The sequence below is a fragment of the Ovis canadensis genome, chromosome X, assembly GCF_042477335.2.
Source record: "Ovis canadensis isolate MfBH-ARS-UI-01 breed Bighorn chromosome X, ARS-UI_OviCan_v2, whole genome shotgun sequence".
Taxonomy (NCBI): Eukaryota; Metazoa; Chordata; class Mammalia; order Artiodactyla; family Bovidae; genus Ovis; species Ovis canadensis.
The window spans coordinates 27736374-27759678 of NC_091727.1; the positions used below are offsets into that span (position 1 = coordinate 27736374).

Sequence of the window (23305 nt, forward strand, 5' to 3'; positions counted from 1 at the left end):
AGATGCCTTAAAAAACTGGAAATTGAACTGCCATATGACCCAGCAATCCCACTGCAGGGCATACACACCAAGGAAACCAGCATTGAAAGAGACGCGTGTACGCCAGTGTTCTTCACAGCACTGTTTATAATAGCCAGGACATGGAAGCAACCTAGATGCCCATCAGCAGATGAATGGATAAGGAAGCTGTGCTACATATACACAATGGAGTATTACTCAGCCATTAAAAAGAATACATTTGAATCAGTTCTAATGAGGTGGATGAAGCTGGAGCCTATTATACAGAGTGAAGTAAGCCAGAAAGAAAAACACCAATACAGTATACTCACGCATATATATGGAATTTAGAAAGATGGTCACAATAATCCTGTATGAGAGACAGCAAAAGAGACACCAATGTATAAAACAGTCTCTTGGACTCTGTGGGAGAGGGAGAGGGTTGGATGGTTTGGGAGAATGGCATTTAAACATGTATAATATCACATGTGAAACGAACCACCAGTCCAGGTTCTATGCATGATCCAGGATGGTTGGGGCTGGTGCACTGGGATGACCCAGAGGGAAGGTATGGGGAGGGAAGTGGGAGGATGGTCAAGATGGGGAACATGTGTGTACCGTGGTGGATTCATGTTAATATATGGAAAAAACAATATAATATTATAAAGTAATTAACTTCTAATTTAAATAAATTTATTTACAAAAAACAAAACAAAATAAAAATAAATGTAACCTAATTGAAATTAAAAGCTTCTGCACAACAAAGGAAACTATAAGCAAGGTGAAAAGACAGCCTTCAGAATGGGAGAAAATAATAGCAAATGAAGCAACTGACAAACAACTAATCTCAAATATATTTAATCAACTCCTGTAGCTCAACTCCAGAAAAATAAACGACCCAATCAAAAAATGGGCCAAAGAACTAAACAGATATTTCTCTAAAGAAGGCATACAGGTGGCTATCAAACACATAAAAAGATGCTCAACATCACTCATTATCAGAGAAATGCAAATCAGAACCACAAGGAGTTACCATTTCACACCAGTCAGAACAGCTGTGATCCAAGAAAAGGGAACCCTCTTACAATGTTGGTGGGAATGCAAACTAGTACAACTACTATGGGCAACAGTGTGGAGACTCCTTAAAAAATTGGAAATAGAACTGTCATATGACCCAGCAATCCCACTGCTGGGCATACAGACCAAGGAAACCAGCATTGAAAGAGATGCGTGTACCCCAATGTTCATCACAACACTGTTTATAATAGCCAGGACATGGAAGCAGCCTAGATGTCCATCATCAGGCAAATGGATAAGAAAGCTGTGGTACATATACACAATGGAGTATTACTCAGCCATTAAAAATAATACATTTGAATCAGTTCTACTGAGGTGGATGAAACTGGAGCCTATTATACAGACTGAAGTAAGCCAGAAAGAAAAACACCAATACAGTATACTCATGCATATACTGTAAAGTCATTAGCCTCCAATTAAATAAATTTAGATAAAAAAATATTAAAAAATAAAACACCTCCAGCAAACAAAATTCCAAAACCTTAAAGAAAAAAAAGAAAAGGAAAGCAGCAGTTCTCAAAGTGTGTTGGGGACTCATGGGGAATGAAGATGTGTCCCGAGCCCCTTTTAGTAGGTCTGAAGGGTCAAAATTATGTTCATGATAATACTAAACTGTTATTTGCCTTTTTGGTCTTCATTCTGTCACAAATGTACAGTTGCATTTTCTAGACACTGAATAACTTGATATCGCAACAGATTGCTTGAGGAAGCAAATATGAGAATGCAGATGTCTTCTATTAATCCAGACTCCCCAAAAACGTAATATTGTAGAGTAATGCTAATTTTCTCACTTAGTTTATTTTGTTGGGAAAAATGAATTACCTTTATTAAAAATATTTATGTTAACATGTAATGAATTTACTAATTAACAAATAGTTAATTTGACAGATTTCATTTCTAGGATGGCAAATATCAGTAGATGTATAAATCACATAAGTACAAGTACTTTGGGAGTCACCATAAATTTTAAGAATGAAAGGGGTCCTGAGGTCAAAAAGTTTGAGAACTGCTGCAATAATCCATTCCAAGTTACAGGCTGGCCTCATCACACACCATGTACACTGACTTTGTGCTCCAGTCATACTAAGACTTTTTATTCTCCACAATATGTCATGCTGGCTCCTCCCTCCTGTCAGAGGCCATGTGTTAATCTGCAACTGTTTACCTGCCTGACACCACACAAAAAAAAGGACTGAGACAGAACAAGGATGAGGCAGTGGAGGGTGGGCATGCAAACACTAAGGGCCCAGAAGAAAACTCATGGGTGGTGGTTGTTCTTCCTTCAATGTTATGTTCAAATATCTTTCCTGGAAGCCCATCTAAACTCTTATGTCTACCTCAAAACAGTCTCTCCTATAATTCTTCTTTCACTGCGCCCTCTGTTAATTCAATTAACATACGTTTTGCTCTTTTAATTATTTGTTTATAATGGAATTTGTTTCTACAATATATATTTTTTTCTCTCTCTTTGGTTCCAAATGGCATCCTAAAGTTTCGGGCCTCCTAGAAATTTGAATCTAGGAAGTATGTTTTAATGTAAGTTTTTCCAACATCTTGTGAAATCTTCACAGAAAAATCTCCACTAATCTTGGTATGGAATTCACTTCATGAAACTGGTTTACAAATCTGTATCCTTAAAGGGGGTCTTATATTCACAAGGGTAGAAAACCAGACAAGTCCATTATGTGACAGAGGTCATTTTATTTTTCCAGAGTTCATTTTAGAAATGACTGTCTCCTGAGACCCCACACTTTCACTTGCCACTTCAGCATCAGGCTGGTATACTGCTGGTCTATAAGAGCAGTGACAGCAATCTCCTGGGGTATTCAAATGGCTCTGGAAGGTTTCTTCTAAAAAAAATATGTCTTAGAGTAGAAAATTTCTTTTAGATTAAGGAAGTATCTTCTGGGAAAATTAAGCTTATCTTTCAATCAAATTGCTTTTAATAGCTTGCGTATAGATTATAGGACTCTGAGTCATCCTGTTCTTCCAAACTTTATATGTACTCACAGGCCTTAAGGTTGTGAAGCAGAAGGGAACTCTGGATCCTCTATGGTTGAACATAATTCCTGATCACATCACAAGCTGACTCCACTGGGACCTCCAATCTGCTGACCTTATCAAATTTGCCCTCTTCATCTTCTCCTTTTTGTCCTCAATTCTCTTTTTTATACTTAAATTTCAAGTTTCATTATTATAATAATTTCATTCTGTAGAATCTAAGCTCCTTTGCCCCCCAATTCTCCATTAACCTCAACTAGCAAAAAATTCAGTACTGTTTTAGTTGAATCCAGGAATTTGCCTACTCCACTTTTGTCCTCAAGCATCTAAAATAGATAAAAACAAACAATTATGTTGTCTAATTTACTTTTAGGGTATGAAACCACAAGTGGACCCTCTCTGCTTCCAGACAACACTTCTCCATACCTCTGTGGGACTCATTCTCCCATTTTCTGAGTTGACTCCTTCACAGCTTTTTCTGTCTCAATGGCCCAGCACAGTTTTAGTCTTTCTCATTCATAGCTGATATTCTTCCTTCTTTATTCTCTGGGAGAATGGAAGTAATTACAAGAGAGTATGCATATTCTTCCACCACCAGATCTAACAACCTACTTACCTCTGCACTAAATATTTTGTCTCTTTTCCTGTTACAATTCTTCTATCTGTGTATTGAAACCTATTCCTTCTTCCTTATTCAAGACTTTCCTCCCGAAACTTCTCCTACCTTCCTTGCATTAACAGTTTTCACCCTACCTACTAAACCATTATCACTAGCGTATAACATCCTTGGTAAGGTGTGGTAACAGAAAAGTAACAAGTCACTTGTTATTTATTTTCCTGTTTCCAAATTCAGTGGTCTGTTCTCAGGCCTTAACCTCTTAGCAATATCTGGCACAGTTGATTAATCCTTCCTTTGTAAAATAGTTTCTACACTTTCTTCATGTTCTCATTGTTTTTCTCCTAAATAACTGACCACTTCTTTTGCTCCATGTGGTTGGATTCTCCTTTTCTTCTTAAAATAAATAGATAAGTGTTCCAGCACCCAATCCTCAGATCCTTGTTCTTCTCACTGTATACTCATTCCCTTTATTTCCAGCAGCTAATGATTTCCAAAGGTATATTATAATCTCTCATATAAATTCGAGACATCTATATCCAATGGTCAACTCAATGTTTCCCAATGTTTAGTGGGTAATTTTATACTTGATATATTAATAAATAAAACAGAATTCTTGACTACTCCATCCCCATTCCTAGCCCTCATTTTAGTGAATTTCATGCCACTCACTTACTGTTCCTAGATAACACTTAAAAGCTATCACTGATTCCAATTTACTCTCCAAGGACGAAGTAGCTTACATTTGCCCATTCAGATTTATTCTCTTCCTCTCTTTTTTAAGATTGTTTCTTTTTAATTTATGTGTTTTCATTTTAGTAAGAATACAACATAAGCCTACCCTCTTGACCAGTCCTCAAGTGTAAAATACAGTATTGTTAACTATGGATCCAATAGTTAGAACTTAAACTCTAGAACTTTCCACACGAATCTAAGGTTTGGTCTTTCACTTCTGAAAAAGAGACTGTTTGAATTTTGATAGGATCTGCATTGAATCTAGATCATTTTGAGTAATATGGATATTTTAACAATACTAAGTCTTCTAATACATGAACATGGGGTATCTTGCCATTTGTGTCTTAATCAAATTCTTTCATTAATGTTCTATAGCTTTCATTATACCTCCTTGGTTAAGTTTATTCTTGCGAATTTTATTCTGTTTAATGCTATTGTATATGGGATTATTTACTTATTTTCCTTTCTGAATATTTCATTGTTATTTACCCTGATACCAAATCCAAACATACAAGAAAACTGTAAGACAATATTCCCAGTGAACACAGATGTGAAAGCCTTCAACAAAAAGATAGCAAACTGAATTAAACAGCACATTAAAAGAACTGTATACCATAAACATCTGGGACTTATCTTTGGGATGCAAAGATGGTTCAACGTAAGCAAATCAATCAGTGTCATATGCTATATCAACAGAATGAAGGATAAAAAAGCACATGATCACAATAGATGCAAAAATTTTTTGGACAAAATCCAATATCTTTTCATGATAAAAATTCTTAATATAAGTTACAGAAGGAATCTGCCTCAATGGTATTAAGATGATATATGTGAAAATACCATAGCTAATATCAATTACACTCTACAGTGAAAAACTGAAAGCTTTTTCTCTAAGATCAGGAAAAAGGCAAGGATGACCACTCTTGACACTTCTACTCAACATAGTACTGGAACTCTTAGACAAGGAAATTAGGCAAGAAAAAACAAAAGGCATCCAAGTTAGAAGGGAAGAAATAAAATTATCTGTTTGCAGATAACATGATCTTATATATGAAAATTTCTAAAGACTCCACACACACACACACACACACACACACACACACTCACAAGTTGTTAGATATAATTCAGTAAAGTTAGGGGATACAAAATCCTACATCTCCTACTTTGCCAGGAAAAAAAAAAAACCATATATGTATAATAATAATCACTTATTGAGCTGCTTCAAACTGCTTAAGTGACATGTGCTTCTTGACAGTAGCTTGACTATGCCACACTCAATTCATTAGTAAATGCTATAATTTCTACTTTTATAACTGATTCCAAAGTTTACCAGTTTTCACAACATGCCCTATCGTCATCTAGATTAAGCTGCCTTAACTTCTCACCTGGATTAAAGCAATAGTTTAGTACTTCTGCTCTCTCTTGCTATGCCATTCTATTCTCCATATATAAGCCATAATCATCTCTTTCAAAAGCCAGTCAGATAATGCAACTGACCTATTCACAAGATTTTAAAATTCCTAAACTTTCCAGTACACATAGAATGAAATAAAAATTTATTATGGACAACGAGCCTTTGTCTCTTTAAGTCCCATTGCCTGACACTCTCCCTAGTGCTTATTTGCACTGTAAGTCATACTGGCCTTGTTGAAGTTTCAAGAACACTCTTATTGTCTTAAAATTTTAGAGCATTTGCACTCAGTGTCAATGTATAAGGAATGTTCTTACCCTAGATATCTGCATGCTCCATTTATCTTTTCATTCAGCCTCTACTTATATGTCACCTCATAAAGGAGACCTTTCCTGAATGCACTATTTAAAATAACCTCCAGTCTATATCTACTTACATACCTTAGTTATCTCCATATCTTTATTTTTTTCAACACAATTCATCACTGCCTCATATGTTCTATCTATATATTGGCTTGTCTATTGTCTCTTTTTTCTACTGTATTATAAACTTAATGGGGTTTCCCTCGTGACTCAGACAGTAAAGAATCTGCCTGCAATGAAGGAGACCCAGGTTCAATCATGGCTACAGTCCATGAGGTGGCAAAGAGTTGGACAGGACTGAGTGACTAACATTCACACACATATAAACTCCATGAGTGAAAGAATTATCGCTTTTATTCTCAACTGAATTGTCAGGACCTAGAACCATACATGGTGTATAGAAACACTAAATAAATTTCTGGTGAATAAAGGGATGAATGGAAATGGAAATATACCAAATGGATCAATTAAATTAAAAACAAACAAATGAAAATTAAATTGATAAGCCAGTTCATAGCCAAAATTTGATCTCTTTAAAAAGAACTACTATGCAATGTGTATAATACACAGAAAAGGGTACATAAATGTATATGCCAGGCAGTAAATAATAAAAAGAATAACAAAGTCACTCAGTCAGTCTGACCCTTTGTGACCCCATGCACTGTAGCCCACCTGGCTCCTCTGCCCATGGAATCCTCCAGGCAAGAACACTGGAGTTGGTAGCCATTCCCTTCTCCAGTAGATCTTTCTGACCCAGGGATTGAACCCAGGTCTCTTGCATTGCAGGCAGCTTCTTTCCCATCTGAGCAACCAGGGAAGCCCACCTATATCCACAGTAAGCTATAAATATTACCAAGAATTATTGGAGCTTCCTCTCTACCAGATTTTAACTTCCTCCTTTCCTCCATAGGTAATATTTATTCTGAATTTTGAATCAATTATTTCCTTGCCTTTTAAAGTACTTTTATTTTATATGAAAACTATAAACATCAGTATAAAAATGAAATTATTAACTATTCTGTCATTTGTATTTTCACTCATCATTGTGTTAAGATTAATCCAGGTTGATATATTTAGTTTTAACTCATTAATCCTCACTTTTTTACATAACTCCATTATAGAAATATATGGTAGTCTACTCATCCATGTTACTTTTGACAGGCTCTCACGTAGTTTTCAAGTTGCTGTGCTATTCTTTACAAATTGCTATGAATATTCTTTTATGTGTCTTTCCATTACTATTAGCTTTGGGACCATTCTTTCTCTTTAGAAAACTTTATACATCTATGTTTAATCAATTTTGCATTGACCCTGCAATCACTCGGGGAAATCTTGTTTTCTTCATTCTGGCATTCTTAGTCAGCAGTTTACTATAGCCCTTTGAAAATTTACTGACATCACCTTAGATAATTCGTTTGGAGAAGCTCTGAAGTTAACACCGCAATACCAATTAACTGCCTCTGAAAGCGCTTTTTTTCCCTAAACCTTCCCCGCCTGCAGCACCACCTCCTACCCATCACCCCATGCCAGGCAAAAAGCCTCTGACATATTTGGGGAGATGTTTAAAATATTTTCATAGTTCTATTACATCACAGATTGTTTTTTTCATAATATTGTGTTGGCATTTCCTAAATACCTTAAATTGAATTAACTCCAAATAAATATATAGAATCTATGCTGGAAAGAGAAAAATGGTGTGTTTCTGTTTGAAATTGGCAAAGCAGTTACTCATTTCAATGTCAACATTAACTTGACTAGTTAATTTCAGCTTTGATTACATTGAGGGACTAAATTACTCTTCTAAGAATATCTGCCAGATATAACAAATAAAATTATTGTACATGACATGGTTAAATTTGCATTTCAGATAAATAATGATTTTTTTCTAGTAAAAGTATGTGTAATGCAATACTAGGGATCTATTCATACTAAAAAAATATTCATTTTTTAATCTAAAATGCAATTCACTAGTCAGCGTGTAAGAACCTGCCTGCCAGTGCAAGAGACAAGAGGCACGTTTCGATCCCTGGGTAGAAAGATCCCCGGGTCGGAATATCCCTTGGAGAAGGAAATGGCAAACCCCTCAAGTATGCTTGCCTGGAGAATCCCATGGAGAGAGTCTGACACGACTGAAGCGACTTAGCACACACATGCCATTTCCACCAATTAGGACTCTCAAGGTTTCCCTCAAGGTCTTTGATTTACTGAAATATTTCTTTCATGTCCAAAAGTCACTAACTCGGGACCTTAGCAATCTTTCCTTGCAGTTGTGTATTTCTTCATTTCATACTGTACATGAAGAAATTGGTTCAGAGGGTAAAGCGTCTGCCTGCAGTGTGGGAGACCCGGGTTCAATCCCTGGGTTGGGAAGATCCCCTGGAGAAGAAAATGGCACCCCACTACAGGACTCTTGCTGGAAAATTCCATGGACTGACGAGCCTGGCGGGCTACAGACCATGGCGTCGCAAAGAATCGGACACGACTGAGGGACTTCACTTTCACTTTCCATACTGTACATTATCTTTAAGAAGAGCACTGAGAGTCTTACCATAGCCGTTTTGCCTGAGGAATACCTTTGCTGATAACTTTCTAATAAAAATGTTCTTCAAAACACCATCTGTATCAAACTTCAGTACAACAGTATGCGCAGCAACGAACAATACAAGATGTCTTCCGGGGGCGTGGCTTAGGTTCTGGAAAAATCTAAGCAGTCTCGAAATGCCGCAAGACGCTAAATGAGATGAAGTCTTTTGAACCTTTCCGGCTCCCGTACTGGTAATGCCTTAGGCAGCGCTTGCCCCACCCCCTTTGCATTTAGCTGTTTGCATTTTGGTGCTGCTAGTCGTAGCTTTTTCACTGCCGGCCTACTGTCTTCTGCAGGGTTCAAAGACTTTTTTTTTTTTCCAGACAGACTACAGAGCACGCATCCTTAAGAGATGTCTGACTACAAGAGCATCAAAGACAGCCAATCAGAGATAAACTCCGAGGAGCATTCCGGAGCGGAGGCAGGTGGCGCCAGTGCAGAAGTGACCAGAAATGGTGGCGGTGCCAGCGATGGTGGCAGCCCTGGCCAGCCCGGCAGAGCAAATCAAGGTGCCGACACAGCAAGTACCAATAAAAACATTGATTTGGAAAGCACGGGAGATGCTGTACATTTCTTAACGGGTGATAGAAACCAGTTCCAGTACCAATTAGGAGAGCCAGGAGAGGAGGGAGAAGTGGAGAAAGCATTGGCACAAGAAAAGTGGCCTCAGGTACAGTGCCATGAGGCTAACCAAGCCCAAGCCCAGTATTTATATGCCGAGGATCGGGCCCTGGAGGAATGGGTAGCTTCCGAGATATCCGCCCTCCCCAACCCACGCTGCAAAGTCCTGAATGCTCTTTGAGAGTGGCAGCTGGGTTCAAGTGCCCGCTTTGTGTATGAGGCCTGTGGGGCAAGAGTGTTTGTGCAGCGTCTCCACCTGCAGTATTGGCTTGCAGGCCACAATGTTTGTGTCAACACTGTGCCCTTTAACCAGCGTGGCACTGGTTGGCCACTAGCAGTGATGACCTGAAAGTGATATTGTGGGACTGGGTGCATCAGCAGCCAGTACTGGAGTTTGAGAGTGGTCACAAAAGTAATGGTTTTCAGGCCAAGTTCCTTCCCCACTGTGGTGATACCACCCTGGCCATGTGTGGCTGTGATGGGCAGAGCCGCACAGTCAAGCTGTCTGCTCTCCCACACCGCGAGAAAACTAAATGTGTGGCCCAGCACAGAGGAGCCTCCCACAAGTTGGGTCTGGATCCTGACTCCCCTTTTAAGTTCCTCACTTCAGGTGAAGATGCAATTGTCTTTGCCATTGATCTCAGACAAGGCCGGCCGGCTTCAAACATGGTGGTCACCAGAAAAAAGGAGAAGAGAGTGGGGCTGTATTCAATCTATGTGAATCCTGACAATAATTACCATTTTGCAGTGGGGGGGACGAGATCAATTTGTAAGAATTTATGACCAGAGGTAGATTAATGAGAGTGATAATAATGGAGTACTCAAGAAATTCTGTCGTCATCACCTGCTCAACTGTGATGCTAAAGCTCACATCACCTGCCTTGTGTACAGTCACAATGAGCTCCTGGGCAGTTACAATGATAAGGATATTTATGTCTTCAATTCCTCTCATGGTGATGGAACCCAATATGTGAAAAGACACAAGGGGCACAGAAATAATGCCACAGTCTAAGGTGTCAATTTCTATGGTCCCAGAAGTGAGTTTGTCATGAGTGGCAGTGATTGTGGGCACATCTTCTGGGAGAAGTCATCCTGCCAGATTGTTCAGTACATGGAAGGGGATAAAGGAGGGGCTATTAACTGTCTTCAACCCCATCCTTACCTACCTGCGATGGCGACCAGCAGCCTAGACCACGATGCTAAGATCTGGGTACCCACGGCTAAAGTTATCACTTGCCTTGCTGGCTTAAACAATGTGGTTAAGAGGAACAAGCGGGGACAAAATAAAGACAGACAGCACCATACTAATCTGTTTGAAAGCCACATGCTTTGGTTCCTCACGCATCACCTTACACAGAGAGGACATTGCCCACACTGGGGAGCTACTGGAATCGAGATGGCGGAAACCAACTCAGATGAGTCTTCCAGTACCTCAGATGTGTCAGAGGAGGAAGAGAACCAAGAATGTGTGCAGTGCCTGCCATCCTGAAAGCCTTGCACTCCAGCTCCAGCTGGGCTTCACCTCAGAAGGCTGGACTTTAAGATTTAGTTGACTAGATTAGCTTGTCTTTGATCTGCTTTCCACAGTAGAAATTGCCTCTTCCATCTCCCTCCTGTGCCTCCCCCCTTTCCTTCTTCACATTCTTCCTCCTTCACTTGGTTTCTTTACTCCTCCTTCTTTACCCCTTACATCTATAGGAATAAATAAGGAGTTTAGCTATGCCTCTTTTCCTTTGTTCTCTTATGATTGACTTCTGAATTTCATAATTCTAGTGAAAAAATTATTAGCCTTATTGAATCTACCTTCTCATTTCTGATACTCTGAAAATGGCCATTTTTTCACTTTTAGAAGGTTAAAGATTAGTTTCTTCAGATGAGCTGAAAATTTCAGAAATATGTTTATTCTTTAAAATAAAACAAACCATGGTCTTGTTCCTTTGTTCCTTGAATATGTACACTTGATCATACACACATGCTTATACACACACATACACAGACTCTCATTCTCTATCACAGAAAAGGAAAAGGAGAGGTGGGTAGATAAATTCCTAACAAGATAATTCATCATTCTAGAAAAAATAACTTGCTTTGTCCACATTTTCTGAACTCATATGTTAATAGTGATTAATTTGAGCACATAGAGGGTGGAAAGAATTAAACTTAATCACATAGCATTGTATACTCTGCACTTTATTTTCATGGCTTGAGAATTCCCACAGGATTACCTTCTAGAAAGTCCTCTTGGGACTACCATCTCCTATACCAGCCAGGAATATAAGAATTTCTAATATGTGAAAATATATATCTAACTTTAATAATAATGTAATGTTACACTAATGAGTTTTTTATACTTATCGATAACTTTGATAATATTGGAATAAATATCCCATTAGACACACATGCATTGCTTCACACCTTCTTCAACTGTTTATAAAAGGTTAAGTTGCCATTTAAAATATCTTGTTTTAAACCTTATTTAATGTCAGTTTGGGGTAGGGGATTTCCAGTTACTGTTGAATAGTAATATTTAGTTTTGTTTTATGCCTGTTTTTTTGTGTAAGTGAATGCAGAGGCTTGCCTTTCCCCCAACACCCCAGTGAAGTATAACGCACCCTTCTTTGCAAATATTTGCTGGGGATGAAGGGTATAATAAGACATTCTGTGGCCTGACCGTGATTTTACTTTGATAATGCTCCTTAAAATGGATATTGTTGATGGCCCCTTGGGAGCAAGTTGAGAAATCTACCTAATGAGATTAGACTTTGGAATGGAAAATAACTTGACCCAAGTTCCTACTCACTGAAATTCAAAGTTAGGAACAACTGCCTGGGGATCTGTGAGCAAGTGGCAGTCCCTACCAAGGTCTGCTGTCAGGAAAGGACCTTAAAAGTCCCCAAAGAACCCAGTGATTTTGAACCAAGCACTGTGGTTTCAAACAAGACACAAAACAGTTATTAACTAGAATCCCAAGTTCGGGGCAGCCCTGCACAGTTGGGTGGGATGTATACTAACAACAAAATCAACACAACATTGGAAAGAACACGTGGAACTTCTGGTGACACTCAAGTGGTGGTAAGAACAATAGCAAGAGCACATTAATTAATTCTTTTTTCACCTGCTGTTTAGAAGCAGGTTTACCTCTGTGCAGGATTTGTACTATGAGCTAAAACTTTGTTCAGAGTCCTCTGCATGGTTCTGAGATTGCTTGTGCTGTAAGAGGCATTTGGAGTAAGATTTGGAAGCCAAAGGTAAAGTATTTGTTTTATGCTCAGAAAGTAGGCTCAAGGGCACATGATCTGCTGGCTTACCTTAGTGTCAGGCAGCAAGCACGGGCCACAGCTGCACCAGTGTCCCCTCCTATCTTTCAGCTTCACCAGCTCCATAAAAGAGAGTGCCCACTTCTGCAGGGCACTCACGTCATCAGAGTTGGAGGTCTAGGGGCAGTGAAAGATCAACACAAGTTCCAGTCTGTCCCTGTGGGGTCCAGCAATTCCTCATGGCTTCCAGTCCATCCTTGCTTTCCCACTTCACATCCATCTCTCCTTCCTAGATGCTGCTGGCTTTGGGCTCGAGCACCTGAAGCAAAGACCAAAAAAAAAAAAAAAAAAAGAAGTCTTATGAAGAATCTTTAAACATCTCCTACAATAACACACTTATCAGGTCCCTATATAAGTCACCTGTTAATATTCATATCACCCCAGCGTTTCTGTTTTTTGGTTTGAACTCTGACTGATGCAACCGCCTCCAACTACTTTGAACTGTGTTAAGTCCCCAGATGACATGGGTAATTTGCCATTTGGAGGAGTAAAGGCCTCTAAAGAGAAAGGTTGGACTTGATTAAGATAGTCAAATAATTAATTTGAAAAATAAAGTTATAATTATAGGTGAAAATCCAGCTGGTAGTGTAGTTCCACTGGGGCTTCCCAGGTGGCGCTAGTGGTAAAGAACCGGCCTGCTAATGCAGGCGACGTAAGAGAGGCGTTCAATCCCTGGGTCAGGAAGATCCCCTAGAGAAGGACGTGGCAACCCACTCCAGTATTCTTGCCTGGAGAATCCCATGGACAGAGGAGCCTGGCAGGGTGCAATCCATGGGATCCCAAAGAGTCAGACACGACTGAAGCAACATACACACACGCAGTGTAGTTCCCAGAAAATGGAAGTAATTGTTACAATTTTAATTTATGCAAGTATTGGTCCTATTAGCATATAGAAGAGAGCAATACAATATTGCTCTAGTCTTCCATGAGATGGTGGGCAAAGTGAACAATTCTATCAAATAAGCAGGCAAAACTGCACCTTTAAATTTAATTTTTCAGCATCGATTATTTTCAGTCCAATATGGAATTTCTACAGGACAGTTTTGTGTAGGCCCTCATGGCCTTTATGCAATATTATAATTGTCTCCTAACTATGCGCAGAATTTAACTGCATTAAATTGTGACAGATGCCAAACTATACTTTTAAAAAGACATCTGGCAGCCGTTCCTTAAAAGGATAGGTGTGGAAAAGAAGAGAGGGGGAAAAAATATAATGGGAGCCTAATAGCATCACTGACTCGATGGACGTGAGTCTGAGTGAACTCCGGGAGTTGGTGCTGGACAGGGAGGCGTGGCATGCTGCAATCCATGGGGTCACAAAGAGTCGGACACGACTGAGCGACTGAACTGAACTGAACTGAATAGCTAAATGGCAGGCTAAAAAATTTTGGTGAGTTCTGTTCATCCAAAACCGACCTTCAGCAGTGCTCATTCTACCATGTTGTGAACAAAAAGAATAATCAATAAATTTACAATAGATTGGATCTTAGCCATCCTGTATCAGCTGCTATGAAGTTCACTATCTTAATTTACCTTGACTTCAGTCTCTTAACAGTAAAATGAGAGGTTTAGAGTTTTAGTTTGTAAAGCCTATGGAGCACTTTATATCTATTTCTTAACTGAACAATGAGGTTTCAGAGATGCATGTATCACAGACCAAGTTCACAACACACTAGTCTCAAGCTGTGTTCTCGGGAGAACTAGGGGTATTGGATGTTCTCATTGGAGGGGCCTGGGAAGTTTCCTATCCTGCTGCTTTACTCAAAGTATAATGTTAATTTTTCTTTCCTAGCTTCAGTAGCCTCTTTATCTCTAACCCCATTTATTCAAGCAACCATCTATGGAAATAAAATACACATAAACACTATCAAGTATATCAAAGTGTAATTTCTCAGTTCTACATAAAAACCATATTAAAATGGAAGACAGGAAACTTAAGTTCAGAGAAGTTAACTTTTCAAAGTCATTGAGCTAAGAAAGTGCAGAGCAGGGGCTCACATAGAGTTTAAAACTAAATTTTTGCAACAAATAGCTATATATAGAATCACTGTTTTGGTGCATGGTAACTTGGTTCAAGTGTGCCTTACATACGAACAAAGCTAATGGAGGTGATGGAATTCCAGCTGAGCTATTTCAAACCCTAAAAGATGATGCTGTGAAAGTGCTGCACTCAATATGCCAGCAAATTTGGAAAACTCAGCAGTGGCCACAGGACTGGAAAAGATCACTTTTCATTCCAATCCCAAAGAAAGGCAATGCCAAAGAATGTTCAAACTACTGCACAATTGTACTCAAGTCACACACAAGCAAAGTAATGCTCAAACTTCTCCAAGCCAGACTTCAACAGTACATGAGCTGTGAACTTCCAGATATTCAAGCTGGATTTAGAAAAGCCAGAAGAACCAGAGATCAAATTGCCAACATCCATTGGATCATCAAGAAAGCAAGAGAATTCCAGAAAAACATCTATTTCTGCTCTATTGACTATGCCAAAGCCTTTGACTGTGTGGATCACCACAAACTGTGGAAAATTCTGAAAGAGATGGGAATACCAGACCACCTGACCTGCCTCTTGAGAAGCCTATATGCAAGTCAGGAAGCAGCAGTTAGAACTGGACATGGAACAACAGACTGGTTCCAAATAGGAAAAAGAGTACATCAAGGCTGTATATTGTCACCTTGCTTATTTAACTTCTATGCAGAGTACATCATGCAAAATGCTGGGCTGGATGAAGCACAAGCTGGAATCAAGACTGCCGGGAGAAATATCAATAACCTCAGATATGCAGATGATACCACCCTTATGGCAAAAAGCAAAGAATAACTCTAAGAGCCTCTTGATGAAAGTGAAGGAAAGTGAAAAAGTTGGCTTAAAGCTCAATATTCAGAAAACTAAGATCATGGCATCTGGTCCCATCACTTCATGGCAAATAGATGGGGAAACAATGGAAACAGTGACAATCTACTTCCTTGGGCTCCAAAACCACTGCAGATGGTGACTGCAGCCATGAAATTAAAAGATGGTTGCTCCTTGGAAGAAAAGCTATGACCAATCTATAAACAACATATTAAAAAGAAGAGACGTAACTTTGCCAACAAAGGTCAGTCTAGTCAAAGCTACGGTTGTTCCAGTAGTCATGTATGGATGTGAGAGTTGGACTATAAAGAAAGTTGAGTGCCAAAGAATTGATGCTTTTGAACTGTGGTGTTGGAGAAGACTCTTGAGTGTCCCTCGGACTGCAAGGAGATCCAACTGGTCCATCCTAAAGGAAATCAGCCCTGAATATTCATTGAAAGGACTGATGTTGAAGCTGAAACTCCAATACTTTGGCCACCTGATGTGAAGAACTGACTGATTGGAAAAGACCCTGATGCTGGGAAAGATTCAAGGCAGGAGGAGAAGTGAACAGAGGATGAAATGGTTGGATGGCATCACCAACTCAAGGGACATGAGTCTGAGTAAACTCCGGGAGTTGGTGATGGACAGGGAAGACTGGTGCACTGCAGTTCATGGGGTCGTAAAGAGTCAGACACGACTGAGCAACTGAACTGAACTGAACTGAACTTGGTATAGCTGATGATGGAAATTGAGAACCCACATCTCAAGATTCTTTCATGACATTTAAGGGTCACCTTTCATCTAGTAAGGCTGCTGTAGTCCCACCTTGGACTTCTGTCAGCTATATGGCAGTTATGTTAGTAATTCAAGCCCTTGAAATTGAATCGTAAGCCTCTGAGAAGAACAGACAAAATAACAATGAATCAAAAAAAGTACAAAATATAAAAACAGGACATGCTGCAGTAGGGACAGTACTTCCACCCTCAGCTACCCAGTGATCTGGGTGATATTAGCTGAAAAGGCTGTTGCTTATGGATCTCTGTCTAGAATCAAAGTACAGCTTTGATTTTGAGTGACTGGTTCTTTTGATTACTCTTTACAAAGATATAATGACCCAGATATTTTAGGGACTATTTTTCTCAGCTGACACATATGACCAAAACTGTGAGGGACTGAGATCAATGATACACAACCCCAATAAGATCTTGGATCACATGATGTAGCCTCTCTTTTCTTTTCTACAGTGAGTTGCTCTCTAAGTAAGAGATAAGGTTTGGTTCTCAGATGTTATCCCCTGAGATTGCATGCATGCTCAGTAGCTCAGTTGTGTCCAACTCTTTACGATCCCATGGACTGTAGCCCACCAGGCTATTCTGTCCTCGAAATTTTCCTGCCAAGAATACTGGAGATGGTTGCCAATTCCTCCTCCAAGGGATCTTCCTGACCCAGGGATCAAATCCGCATCTCCTGTATTGGCAGATAGATTCTTTACCACTGAGCCACCTGGGAGGCTCATCCTTTGAGATTAGTAAGTAGTATTTGATAGTCACACTCATGAATATTGTTTAAAAGCTTATAATTATGAATTCTTAGTAAGTGTATCTGCAAAATTTAAAATTTTTTTTAGAAATATGGAAATAAAATTTAACTTAACATCATCAGATAGAGCCAAATATTTGAGGGGAAAGATTTTTTTTCCCGTGTGCTTTCCCATAGTGGTTTCTTCTCTCAAAACAAACAAACAAAAAAAAAAAACCCTGTAGAATTTTAGGGTGATAGATCTACTCTAAATGCTACTGGAGTGGTGGATATATGATTCAATGCATTTGTCAAAACTCACAGCATTGTACATCTAAAAGAGCAAACTTTAATATATGCAAACTAAAAGAAATTCAACCAGGGTGTCAGGAGATCTCAAAAAGGAATACACACTATGACAAATGAAATTATTAAAAATGTGTGACATAACCTCACTGAAGCAAGTGAGAGGAAAAGAAGTTGGCTAAATAACTGTCAAACAGTGTTCTGAAGAGCAACTGTAAGGCTAAAGACAAAAGAAGTGTATCTAAAAACTGGGTTGGTAAAGTTCTTTCTCACAAGGATTCAGGTTAACTAATAATTCTCAATCTGCTTTATATATATATGTCTCAGGATGAATAAATAAATAAATGGGTGAAGGATGGTGAAAACCAGGTTTCTTATTGTTAGAGGAGGAAATTATAGCTATTCAAGGAGGAAAGATTAGACAAACTCTGTAGTACTGAATTAAAGTTGGAGATATCAGTATGAATCCCTATTTGGTTAGCATAAATTATACAGAGGTGGATAAATGCAGACATAATTGTAGACAAGTGTGTATACATGTGTCAGTATTGTTGTTGTTTAGTCTCTCAGTCATGTCCAACTCTTTGCAACCCTGTGGACTGTGGCCTGCCAAGCATCTCTGTCCATGGGATTCTCCAGGCAAGAACACTGAAGTGGGTTGCCACTTCCTACTCCAGGGGATCTTCCCAACCCAGGGATCAGACACACGCCTCCTGTACTGGCAGGCAGATTTTTTACCACTGAGCCACTTGGGAGACCCACATGGATCAGCATACTGACTTATGTTTCATAGCCCTCTCCACTGAGAGGCCATGGCAACAGTGACAACCCAGAAGTAATGAGCACAACCAGCACCCAGATTTCTAATACCATTCTCCAATAAAAAGAACCAGGGAACCTTGGAGAAATGTCTGATAAAAACTGTATTCTAGTTGGCCCCTTCAAGGCAGGGTATATACAAGATAAACCTGTAGCATCTTGTAGTTTATTGCAGATAGCAAAGAAAAGGGATTAGGGTATATCAAAGTGCCACGTGAAACAACTCAGAGTGCCCAATGGCCAACACTGAAACAACTTGACCCCCCCCAAAGCACCCCCAAATAATGTGGTATGATATTACAGCCTAAAGTCTTAGATAAAGATTGAGTCCATGGGGTAAGAGATATATCTCCCTACAGAATAATTCCAAATAGCATAAATAAATATTCCTTTTCATTAAGAGATGGAGCTTGATTACCTTCCCGCTGTGAATATGGATGAATTTAGTGTCTTGTGTTCAAAAGACAGAATATGAGAAGAGGTAAAATAGAAACTTTACAGTAAAGAAATCCTATACCACTTAATCAAGTGTTGGTAGTTCATATCATCAGTGATAAAGCCACATTGATAGCATGTGCCTCCAGTATGCTACAAGAAAAACCCATAACCATGAGGGAAATATTAGACAACCCCAAATTGAGGAGCACTCCACAAAACACCTAGCCAGTACTCTTTAAAGCTTTTAAGGTCATAGGAAACGAGGAAAGGTTGAGAAACTGTCACAGACCAGAGGTGCCTAAGGAAATACAGTGATTAAGTGCAATTTGGTCTCCCAGATAAGATCCTGGAACAGAAAAAGGATATTAGTGGACAAAGTGGTAAAATCTGAATAAAGTCTACAGGTTGCTGAAGTATTAGTTGCTCAGTCATGTCCAACTTGTTGTGACTCCATGGACTGTAGCCCACCAGGCTCCCCTGTCCATGGGATTCTCCAGGCAAGAGTACAGCAGTGGGTAGCCATTCCCTTCTCCAGGGGATCTTCCTGACTCAGAGATTGAACCTGGATCTCCTGCATTGCAGGCAGATTCTTTACCGTCTGAGCCAGGTTAGTTAATAGTAAAAATCAATGTTGGTTTCCTAGTTTTAACAAATAATACCGAGGTAATATAAGATGTTAACATCAGGGGAAACAGTGAGGGGTAGGTGGAAACTCTCTGTATTATCTTCGGAACTTTTCTATAAATCCAAAATTATTTTTTTTAAAACTAAGTTTTTTTAAAATTAAAAATCCAGGATAAAATCTCTAACTTTAGTAGCCATAATAATTCTGGTAACATTAATTTTATCAGTAGAAATAACCCAGTTCCCTTGGTTTTTTGAGTCTCTACTTATTTTGTGATTCATGCTGAGTAACTTTCATTATTTGTGATCTTTAGAAAATGTTCTTTCTTTCATCATTTCTTTGACTGTTTTGTTCAACGCTGTGTTTCTGGTAAGCTGCTTCTAATAAAAGTGCAATAAAAAGTGTAAATTGAAATAAAGATGAAATTTTAAAGGACAACATTTAGTAAATTTTTAAAAGAAATAAACTTCTTACTGGGAGACATTTTACCAAACTAAATTGTAAAGTGCTTAGTATTTAAGAACTGTACAAAGTATTCATGCATAGCTGCTTTCTTTAAGCCACTGATTGTTTAACAGGAAACTTATCCCTGCAGTAAGTAAAATTTTATTGACATCTTTAGAACACAGGTAGAGTGTGAGTCATATTTGCACTGCTTGAGGGGTATATAGGAGGAAAACAAGTCAAGTGGTGAGCGTAGGCAAGTCTTTCCAGTTTTGCTATGAAGAGTTAAAGAAATGGAGTGATAGCTGGAAGAAAGTGTACAATTAAGGAATTGTTATACTTTATTTTTAAAGTTAAGAAGATTAGAAAAATTCATACTGACAGTAAACGTCTATGGGTGAGAAAGAAACGATGTAGTGAATTGTGGTGGAAATCTCTATGATTCAAGCCCTTAAGGAGACGTGACCTCGAAACCAGTAGAGGAATGCCCTTTCTGAGGATCAGACAAAGATGGTATGAATTCAGTCAAGCAAACTAACGGGTTTGGTGGTGTAAAAATGGGTGGTGTGAGAAGTTTGATGTGATGGTTTCAGCTTTCTGTCCTGTAAAATATGAAGTGAAGCCATCAATTTAGACCCCTGGAGGAGGGGATTTTGCAGTTTTGAGAAGAGAGAAGACAATTGGGCTTAATTTTCTCAGAAAGTAGGAAAAAAAAAAACATTCTAGGGAAATAGAAGTTTTGCAAGGAGTTTAGAGTTTTTAAAATAAAACAATAACTCAAGAGATTTGCCTTGGCTAACACTGGAGTGATACGCTACTGGAAATTCAAATGAAGTATGTAAATGGATAAAAACCAATGTGCAGCAAAACCTCACTCCACTGGAGGCAAAAGAGGTGCCTCTATATGATTTAGATAACAGCCATGATCATGGAATCCATGATTTCTGCACAGTTCCAAGTCAAACTCATTTAAGATCCAATATGAAATCTGCACTTCATATCAAAATACTTATAAAACTTTCTGTTGATTATACTTACACATGTACATAAAGTGCTTACAACTTCAGTGCTACACAAATCTAGGCTCTTCCTAGAATGATCAAGGAAAGAGTCTCCTGCAGAGTACCACAGTGGAAAGTCATGCTCTTATATGCTTTTATTACCTGAGAAACCTCTGTAATGAGTATTAGATGCCCTAACATGAGAAAAGAACCATTCCAACACAGTCTGGGATGGTGTATAAAGAAATAAATATTAGCAAAACAGTTGCCTCAATTTCTAAGTGAGTAAAAATGTGTTTTAAAGTACAGAGTGAGGTCTAGTGAGATCATTAAAGGCTGAAATTGTCTCTGTGAAATCAGATTTAAAAATTTTTAGATTCTACATATAAGTGGTGGCAACAGTATTTGTCCTTTTCTGTCATACTTATTTCACTTAGCACAATGCCCTGCAGGTTCATCCATGTTGTCACAAATGGCAGAATTCCCATCTTTTTCATGGCTGAATAATATTCCATTGTCTATACTGGTGGTTGCCAGGGGCTAGGAGTGGGAAATTGGGAAGATGTAGGTCACATGGCAAAAACTTTCAATTATAAGTTCCGAGGATCTTAAAGTACAGCATGGTGACTATATTCTGTGTCTCCCAGATATTCTAACAGAGGCTTTTGGAACTTTTGGAGAATCACTTTCACCAAGGCGCAGGTGAGAATTTTCTGATGGCTGCTCATCTCCTTCCCCAAGGGAGTGCATACCCCATAGGCTCATCAAAGGGCTGTTTTTGTAACCCTGTGTATTCACAGAAGAAAGAGCACAGGTTGAGAGCAGGGTGAAATACACAGCCAACTGTTAGGAGGTGCTCAAGGACTTCCCCAACTTCAACAATCTCTCTTTCTCACCCCCAACTCCAGCACACAATTAGAGAGTAAAAAGTGAGTTTTTTTTGCCTGATGTATAGCCTGGCCTTGGGATAAATGTTCTGCTTTGCAGGAGCACTAAAGTAGGTCAGGGTCAAAGACTCTCATCAAGTCACCAGCTGAATGGGAACAGAATTTTGCATGCCATGAAGGAAAGTGTTAAAGTTTTGTTTCTTTGGCAAACTCACTCTATCTGCTCTCTGTAGTGGGTAGGGGAGGAATATATGTAATGTATATATGTACATTTAAAATATATATAATTATATTTTCAATTATTCCTCAAAAAAATTTAAATGAATGAATGAAGAAAAAAAAGAAAGAAAGACTTCTTGTCCATCCTCCTGAAAAAAGACTAATATTGTCCACTGAAATGAGAAGCCACTTTAGGGCAGTTGCTATACTAGAGCAAAGACAATAAAGTATCATTCCTTTACTGCAGGAATTACATATGAGCTTTTTGTAAATAGTCATTTTGTTAAATGCTCATATTCTAATCACTTATTAATGAGATGATCAGATTATGTGCTATCATATCACACTGGCTGCAGAATGGATGTTGTATTAACAGGCATGACAACATTAACCTCATTGTACATCTTCATCAGAGCTCTTGGGTGACCAGGTGTATTTGGCCCTCATAAGAGAGACAGATTGGCCTTACAAGCTTTGAAGCCAGGCACTGACTTCTCCTCTCCCAGATGGCATTTTCTTCCAATACAAAGCTGTTCATTTATACTGAAAATCTGCTGTTTAGTACAGCTACCTTCAGTACTTATCTTAGCTAGAATTTCTGGATAACATGCTGCAGTTTCTACATTCATACTTGCTGCTTTACCTGAACTTTTATGTTATGGAGATGACTTTTTCTTTACTTTTAAAAATTATATATATACTTAACATTTGAACATTGTATTTTATATTGCAGTATAGCCAATTAACAATATTGTGATATTTCCAGGTGGACAGAAAAGGGGCTCAGCCATACATATACATGTATCTATTCTCCCCCCACATCCAGGCTGCCGCATTGAGCAAAGTTCCCTGTGCTATACAGTAGGTCCTTGTTGGTTATTCATTTTAAATATAGCCGTGTGTACCTGTCCATTCCAAACTCCCTAACTGTCCCTCACCTGCCTCATCCTTCTCCACTACTCTGACAACCTAAGTTCGTTTTCTAAGTCTGTGAGTGGAGACAACTTTTCTTAAGCCTCATGAACCAATCTCTGCTAGTTCTAAACTTTTCTTCTGAAACCTCATCACCTCTCTCAGCCTTTATAGAGTTGAAGAGAGTTAAGGCTCTGCCCTGGATTTAGGCTTTGCCTTAAGGGAATGTTGTGGCTGGTTTTCTCTTCTATCCAGACCACTCAGACTTTCTCCATTAGCAAGCAGGATGTTAGGGCAGTGCTTTTAATTTTTTTTTTAATTTTTTTTATTTTTATTTTTTATATTTAATTTTATTTTTTAAGTTTTATTTTTACTTTATTTTACTTTGCAATACTGTATTGGTTTTGCCATACATTGACATGAATCCACCACGGGTGTACATGCGTTCCCAAACATGAACCCCCCTCCCACCTCCCTCCCCATAACATCTCTCTGGGTCATCCCCGTGCACCAGCCCCAAGCATGCTGTATCCTGCATCGGACACAGACTGGCGATTCGATTCTTACACGATAGTA

At 38.8% G+C, this 23305-nt stretch overlaps 1 pseudogene; it reads left to right on the forward strand.

Annotated features, from left to right (window-relative positions):
• Positions 1 to 9135: 9135 nt before the first annotated feature.
• On the forward strand, positions 9136 to 10893 carry LOC138930667 (DDB1- and CUL4-associated factor 8 pseudogene; annotated as a pseudogene).
• The last annotated feature ends 12412 nt before the right edge of the window (positions 10894 to 23305 follow it).